Raw genomic sequence first — 8,562 nt, 5'->3', positions numbered from 1 at the left:
GTGTGAGATGATATCTCATTGTAGTTTTGATTTGCATTTCTCTAATGATTAATGATGTTGAGCATTCTTTCATGTGCTTGTTGGCAATCTGTATATCATCTTTGGAGAAATGTCTATTTAGGTCTTCTGAACATGTTTGGATTCGGTTGTTTGTTTTTTTGATATTGAGCTGCATGAGCTGCTTGTAAATTTTGGAGATTAATCCTTTTTCAGTTGCTTCATTAGCAAATATTTTCTCTCATTCTGAGGGTTGTCTTTTGGTCTTGTTTATGGTTTCTTTTGCTGTGCAAAAGCTTTTAAGTTTCATTACGTCCCATTTGTTTATTTTTGTTTTTATTTCCATTACTCTAGGAGGTGGGTCAGAAAGGATCTTGCTGTGATTTATGTCACAGAGTGTTCTGCCTATGTTTTCTTCTAAGAGTTTGATAGTTTCTGGCCTTACATTTAGGTCTTTAATCCATTTTGAGCTTATTTTTGTGTATGGTGTCAGGGAGTGCTCTAATTTCCTACTTTTACATGTACCTGTCCCGTTTTCCCAGCAACACTTATTGAAGAGGCTATCTTTTCTCCACTGTATGTTCTTGCCTCCTTTATCAAAGATAAGGTGACCATATGTGTGTTGGATTATCTCTGGGCTTTCTATCCTATTCCATTGATCTAGATTTCTGTTTTTGTGCCAGTACCATACTGTCTTGATTACTATAGCTTTGTAGTATTGTCTAAAGTCAGGGAGCCTTATTCCTCCAGCTCCATATTTCGTTCTCAAGATTGCTTTGGGTATTTGGCGTCTTTCGTGTTTCCATACCAATTGTGAAATTTTTTGTCCTAGTTCTATGAAAAATGCCAGTGGTAGTTTGATAGGGATTGCATTGAATCTGTAGATTGCTTTGGGTATTTGGCGTCTTTCGTGTTTCCATACCAATTGTGAAATTTTTTGTCCTAGTTCTATGAAAAATGCCAGTGGTAGTTTGATAGGGATTGCACTGAATCTGTAGTTTGCTTTGGGTAATAGAGTCACTTTCACAATGTTGATGTCTCCAATCCAAGAACATGGTATATCTCTCCATCTATTTGTATCATCTTTAATTTCTTTCATCAGTGTCATAATTTTCTGCATAAAGGTATTTTGTCTCCTTAGGTAGGTTTATTCCTAGATATTTTATGCTTTTTGTTGCAATGGTAAATGGGAGTGTTTTCTTAATTTTACTTTCAGATTTTTATCATTACTGTATAGCAATGCCAGAGATTTCTGTGCATTAATTTTGTATCCTGCTACTTTACCAAATTCATTGATTAGCTCTAGTAGTTTTCTGGTAGCATCCTTAGGATTCTTTATGTATAGTTACATGTCATCTGTAAACAGTGACAGCTTTACTTCTTCTTTTCCAATTTGGATTTCTTTCATTTCTTTTTCTTCTCTGATTGTTCTGGCTAAAATTTCCAATACTATGTTGAATAATAGTTGTGAGAGTGGGCAACCTTGTCTTGTTTCTCATCTTAGTAGAAATAGTTTCAGTTTTTCACCATTGAGGATGATATTGGCTGTGGGTTTGTCATATATGGCCTTTATTATTTTGAGGAAATTTCCCTCTATGTCCATTTTATTGGCATAGAGTTGCTTGTAGTAATCTCACATGATCCTTTGTATTTCTGTAGTTTCAGTTGTTACTTCTCCTTTTTCATTTCTAATTCTATTGAGTTGAGTTCTCTCCCTTTTTTCCTTGATGAATCTGGAAATGGTTTATCAATTTTGTTTATCTTCTCAAAGAACCATCTTTTAGTTTTATTGATATTTGCTATCATTTCCTTCATTTTTTTTCATATTTTTCTCATCTGATCTTTATGATTTTTTTCCTTCTGCTAACTTTGGGTTTTTTTTTTTGTTTTTTTTTTTTGTCTTCTTCTTTCTCTAATTGCTTTAGGTGCAACATTAGGTTCTTTAATTGAGATGTTTTCTATTTCTTAAGGTAGGATTGCATTGCTATAAACTTCCCTCTTAGAACTGCTTTTGCTGCATCCCATAAGTTTTGGGTCATCGTGTTTTCATTGTCATTTGTTTCTATGTGTTTTTTGATTTCCTGTTTCATTTCTTCAGTGATCACTTGGGTATTAAGTAATGTATTGTTTAGCCTCCATATGTTTGTATTTTTTACAGATATTTTCCTTAATTGATTTCTAGTCTCAAAAGTTTTTTGTTCGAAAAGATACTTGATATGATTTTAATTTTCTTAAATTTACCAAGGCTTGATTTGTGACCCTAGATATGATCTATCCCAGAGGATGTTCCATCAGCACCTGAGAAGAATATGTATTCTGTTGTTTTTGGATGGAATGCCCTATAAATATCAGATAAATCCATCCTGTTTAATGTATCATTTAAAGCTTGTGTTTCCTTACTTGTTTTCATTTTGGATGATCTGTCCATTGGAGAAAGTGGGGTGTTAATGTCCCTTACTATGATATTGTTACTGTCGATTTCCCCTTTTATGGCTGTTAGTATTTGCCTTATGTATTGAGGTGCTCTATGTTGGGTGCATAAATATTTACAATTATTATATCTTCTTCTTGGATCAATCCCTTGATATTTATGTAGTGTCCTTTTTTGCCTCTTGTAATAGTCTTTATTTTAAAGTCTATTTTCTCTGACATGAGAATTGCTACTCCAGCTTTCTTTTGATTTCCATTTGCATGGAATATCTTTTTCCATCCCCTCACCTTCAGTCTGTATGTGTCCCTAGGTTGAAGTGGGTCTCTTGTAGACAGCATATATATGGGTCTTGTTTTTTTTGTTTTTTTGTTTTTTTTTGCAGTACACGGGCCTCTCACGGTTGTGGCCTCTCCCATTGCAGAGCACAGGCTCTAGATGTGCAGGCTCAGCGGCCATGGTTCATGGGCCCAGCTGATCCGCAGCATGTGGGATCTTTCCGGACTGGGGCAGGAACCCGTACCCCCTGAATCGGCAGGTGGACTCTCAACCACTGTGTCACCAGGGAAGCCCCAGATCTTGTTTTTGTATCCATTCAGCGAGTTTGTGTCTTTTAGTGGGAACATTTAATCCATTTACATTTAAGGTAATTATCGATATGTATGTTCCTATTCCCATTTTCTTAACTGTTTTGGGTTTGTTATTTTAGGTCTTTTCTTTATCTTGTGTTTCCTGCCTAGAGAAGTTCCTTTAGCATTTGTTGTAAAGCTGGTTTGGTGGTGCTGAACTCTCTTAGCTTTTGTTTGTCTGTATGGTTTTTAATTTCTTTATCAAATCAGAATGAGATCCTTGCTGGGTAGAGTAATCTTGGTTGTAGGTTTTTCTCCTTCCTCACTTTAAGTATGTCCTGCCAGTCCCTTTTGGCTTGAAGAGTTTCTGCTGAAAGATCAGCTGTTAACCGTATGGGGATTCCCTTGTGTATTTTTTGTTGTTTTTCCCTTGCTGCTTTTAATATGTTTTCTTTGTATTTAATTTTTAATAGTTTGATTAATATGTCTCTTGTCATGTTTCTCCTTGGATTTATACTGTATGGTACTCTCTGTGCTTCCTGAACTTGATTAACTATTTCTTTTCCCATATTAGGGAATTTTATAACTTTTATCACTTCAAATATTTTCTCAGTCCCTTTCTTTTTCTCTTCTTTTTCTGGGAACTCTATAATTTGAATGTTGGTATGTTTAATGTTGTCCCAGAAGTCTCTGAGACTGTCCTCAGTTCTTTTCATTCTTTTCTCTTTATGCCGCTCTCCAGTAGTTATTTCCACTATTTTAACTTCCTGGTCAGTTAATCATTCTTCTGCCTCAGTTATTCTGCTATTTATCCCTTCTAGAGAATTTTTAATTTCATTTATTATGTTTTTCATCATTTTTTGTTTGCTCTTTAGTTCTTCTCAGTCCTTGTTAAACGTTTCTTGTATTTTCTCTATTCTATTTCCAAGATTTTGGATCATCTTTACTATCATTATTCTGAATTCTTTTTCAGGTAGCTGGCCTATTTCCTCTCCATTTATTAGGTCTGGTGGGATTTTACCTTGCTGCTTCATCTCCTGTGTGTTTTTCTGTCTTCTCATTTTGCTTATCTTACTGTGTTTGGGGTCTCCTATTTGCAGGCTGCTGTTTCATAGTTCCCATTGTTTTTGGTGTCTGTCCCCAGTGGCTAAGTTTGGTACAGTGGGTTGTGTACGCTTCTTGGTGGAGGGGACTAGTGCCTGTGTTCTTGTGGATGAGGCTGGATCTTGTTTTCTGGTGGGCAGGTCAATGTCTGGTGGTGTGTTTTGGTGTGTCTGTGGCCTTATTATGATTTTAGGCAGCCTCTCTGCTAATGGATGGGGTTGTGTTCCTGTCTTGCTCGTTGTTTGACATAGTGTGTCCAGCACTGTAGCATGCTGGTCCTTGAGTGAAGCTGGGTCTTGGCATTGAGATGGAGATCTCTGGGAGATTTTCGCTGTTTGATATTACATGGAGTTGGGAGGTCTCTTGTAGACCAGTGTCCTGTAGTTGGCTGTCCCACCTCAGAGGCACAGCACTGACTCCTGTCTGGATCACCAGGAACCCTTCATCCACACAGCTCAGAATAAAAGGGAGAAAAAATAGAAAAAAAGAAAGAAAGTAAGAAAGAGGATAAAATAAAATAAAGTAAAATAAAATTATTAAAATGAAAAGTAAATAATAATTATTATGAAAAAAGTTTTGAAACGTGAAAAAAAAGGATGGACAGAACACTAGGACAAATGGTGAAAGCAAAGCTATACAGACAAAGTCAGACACAGAAACATACACATACACACTCACAAAAAGAGAAAAAGGGGAAAAAACAAATCTTTCTCTCAAAGTCCACCTCCTCAATTTGGGATGATTTGTTGTCTATTCAGGTATTCCACAGATGCAGATACATCAAGTTGATTGTGGAGATTTAATCCACTGCTCCTGAAGCTGCTGGGAGAGATTTCCCTTTCTCTTCTTTGTTTGCACAGCTCCCAGGACTCAGCTTTTGATTTGGCCCCGCCTCTGCATGTAGGTCGCAGGAGGGCGTCTGTTCTTTGCTCAGATAGGATGGGGTTAAAGGAGCCGCTGATTCAGTGGCTCCAGCTCACTCAGACCAGGGGGAGGGAGGAATGCAGATGCAGGGCGAGCCTGTGGGGCAAAAGCCGGTGTGATTTTGCACCAGCCTGAGGCACACCGTGTGTTCTCCCGGGGAAGTTGTCCTTGAATCACAGGACCCTGGCAGTGGCGGGCTGCACAGGCTCCTGGGAGGGGAGGTGTCAATAGTGACCTGTGCTCACACACAGGCATCCTGGTAGCTGCAGCAGCAGCCTTAGCGTCCCATGCCCCTCTCTGTGGTCCATGCTGATAGCCACAGCTCATGCCCATCTCTGGAGCTCCTTTAAGTAGCGCTCTGAATACCCTCTCCTCGCCCACCCTGAAACCAAGAGGGAAGAAAAAGTCTCTTGCCTCTTTGGCAGGTCCTGGACTCCCTCCCGGATAACCGTGGTGCACTCACCCCTTCAGGTTGTGTTCGTGCAGCCAACCTTAGTCCTCTCCCTGTACTCCGACTGAAGCCTGAGCCTCAGCTCCCAACCCTGCCCACCCTGGTGGGTGAGCAGACAAGCCTCTCGGGCTGGTGAGTGCTGGTCGGCCCTGATTCTCTGTGCGGGGATCTCTCCCCTTTGCCCTCTGTATCCCTATGGCTGTGCTCTCCTCAGCGGCTCTGAAGCTTCCTCCCTCCACCACCCGCAATCTCCGCCCATGAAGGGGCTTCCTAGTGTGTGGAAACCTTTCCTCCTTCACGGCTACTCCCACTGGTGCAGGTCCCATCCCTATTCTTTTGTCTCTGCTTTTTCTTTTTTCTTTTGTCCTCCCCAGGTACGTGGGGAGTTTCTTGTCTTTGGGGTGGTCTGAGTTCTTCTTCCAGTGTTCAGTAGGTATTCTGTAGGAGCTGTTCCATGTGTAGATGTATTTCTGATGTATTTGTGAGGAGGAAGTTGAGCTCTGCATCTTACTCTTCTGCTATCTTGAAGCTCCTGTCCCGTTTCTTTTTGAAGCATGTTTATTTGAAGGGAAATTTAGGATAAGTAGGAATGTTTGTCCAGAGGAAATAATCTGGATTACTGAGGAAAGTTAGGGCTAGAATAATATATTTAAGAGACTCAGTATGTAGGCAATAGCTAAAGCCCTAGATTATTAACTGCCTAGAAATGGTGCTTATGTTAAAATGTAAGATATCCAAGGAAGACACTTGGTAAAATATCAACATTCATGAAAGAGAGAACAGGAGACTCATGGCTGTGTAACTTTGCTAAGAGTTAGATTTGGGAGTACTAGGTGGGTGAGATAGTTGTTGAAATCTAACTCAAGCTTCATTTTTACTGAATGAGGCCATCAACAAAAAAATACAAAAGGAAAAATTTTGAAGGAGAATAAATAAATATGATATAACTAATAATATGATGGTGAAGATTTTTTTATCTGAGAGAATATCATTTTTTCTTCTGACAGAAAAGTTACTCTCATGGGTGTTTTCTCTGATGCTCAGGACAACAGTAGCAGGTCTCCCTCAGGCTAGTGTTGCCATGAAGTTTTGAACAGTCTCCAAGGAGACCCGGCTTTGAACAAACATCATATAGCTCTTCATTAAAACATCAAGAAGCATGAGATAACATAATCAAATTTCAAACAATGGCAATAACACCATAACTGTTCTGTATTATTTGTTAATATATTAGCATAGGGACTTCCCTCATGATCCAGTGGTTAAGACTTTGTCTTCCAATGCAGGGGATGAGGGTTTCATCCCTGGTCAGGGAGCTGAGATCCCACATATCCAAGATGCAATCCAAAATTATTCCATATATGAAGAAAAAGGATTATCTCTACTTACAGAGGAAAATGCATTCAAGATATGTCAATGATAAGATGACAGATATGAGAATTGCCTGACAAAGCAGCTCTTGTAGAAATGTTCAAACAAGTAATTGCAAATCATTCTGAAACAAATGGAAAAAAAAGGATGGTTTCAGCAAAAAAAATAAAATATAGAGAGATGAACCAAATAGAAAATTTAAAACTGAAAGCATAATAATGAAGAAGGAGAAGGAGGAGGAGAAAAAGGAGGAGTAAAAAGAAGAAACGGGTGAATTACTGACTGAATGGTCCTGACTGCAGAATAGAGATGAGAAGAAAAATCAGTAAAACTGAAGATAGATCAATAGAAATGATACAATATGAAAAACACAGAGAAAAAAACTTTAAAAGATGAATAGTACTTCAAAGACTTGTGGGTCAATAACAAAATTTCTAACTTACATCTCAGGAGTGGTGGGTCTAAAGCTGTGACTAGCACACTCTTCTCATGCTGAGCTGCTGCACTTGTCTATTTACCATGAAAGCTAGGCAAAACAGGACAAAGAAACACCAAGTGGATCAAGTGGGTGCTAGATATATCCTCCACTACCCCCAGTGTCTAGCAAAGTCAGAAAAAATTTAATTCACAAAGAATAGGTTTAGTTTGCAGGCTTACTTTTCAAATATGTCGGCTTGGCAATGCAATAGTTAGGAGATTATTTTAGAACAGGTCTCATTATGTAAAATTTCCCCTGAATAGAGTAAGACTATAAAATGTTTTATTGCCTGCAATAAAACCGTCAAATGACTATTGTCTTTTCATAATGGCCATCTTATTCTTTTCCTAAAACTGCATGGGTAAATACACAAGAGAACTAAACTGTGCTGCAAAATTAAGAGTGAAAATGAAAAAGAATAAAGCCTGAAGACAGAAAACAATTAGAGGCGGAGTGAGGTTGGGGTGGTGAGAGAGAAGACCTTCACGAACATTATAAGGGAGCAATGCAAACATGGTGAGTGCCCAATGGGGATTTTTTTCCTCTTTGTTCTTTGTTCTTTCCTGTTTTAAAAAATTCTATACAATGTCCCACACACATAAAACCTCATCTCAGACTTCCATGAAATTTCCTATGGGTAGATTTATTCAGATAGTGTTATAGAGACTTTGTCCTACTTGATATAACACAGAGTGAAGACAGAAACTGCTCTATAGCCTAGAAAGACACCTGTGAGTCCTGAGACACTTTCATTCCATTCTCAAAGTCAAAGGTATTTCCATAATAATAATAAGACTCCATTTGCTTTTTCACACCCATTCTTTCATGAGAATATAGTAGAGATTTCCAGAGGCTCTATGACATGCTATATCACAGCTGATTCAATTCATAAGCAGATATCAGACTTCAGCTAATTGAATATAAGCTGGACACTAAAGAGATTCACAAAACTGTTAAGCAACACCACTCTTTTCACTAATTTCTCTGTTTTGGAAACTATAGTAATGTTTTCACAAAAATGTTATTTTTGTTAACGTGAAATGAATTACTAATGTTATTTATACAGAAATTGTTAAGTAAGACATTATAAAATATCTCAATACTGATTTCTAATTTACCATTTGAAATTTCAAATTTACCATTTGAAGTGATACAACTCACACCAACACACTTTGGGGTCCACAATAATTTTAAGACTGTAAAAACATCCTGAGACAGAGAAATTTGAGAATCACTGAAA

The sequence above is a fragment of the Neophocaena asiaeorientalis genome, unplaced genomic scaffold, assembly GCF_003031525.2.
Source record: "Neophocaena asiaeorientalis asiaeorientalis breed wild unplaced genomic scaffold, Neophocaena_asiaeorientalis_V1.1 scaffold191, whole genome shotgun sequence".
In the NCBI taxonomy this organism is placed as follows: Eukaryota; Metazoa; Chordata; class Mammalia; order Artiodactyla; family Phocoenidae; genus Neophocaena; species Neophocaena asiaeorientalis.
Note: the sequence above shows the minus strand (reverse complement) of the source record.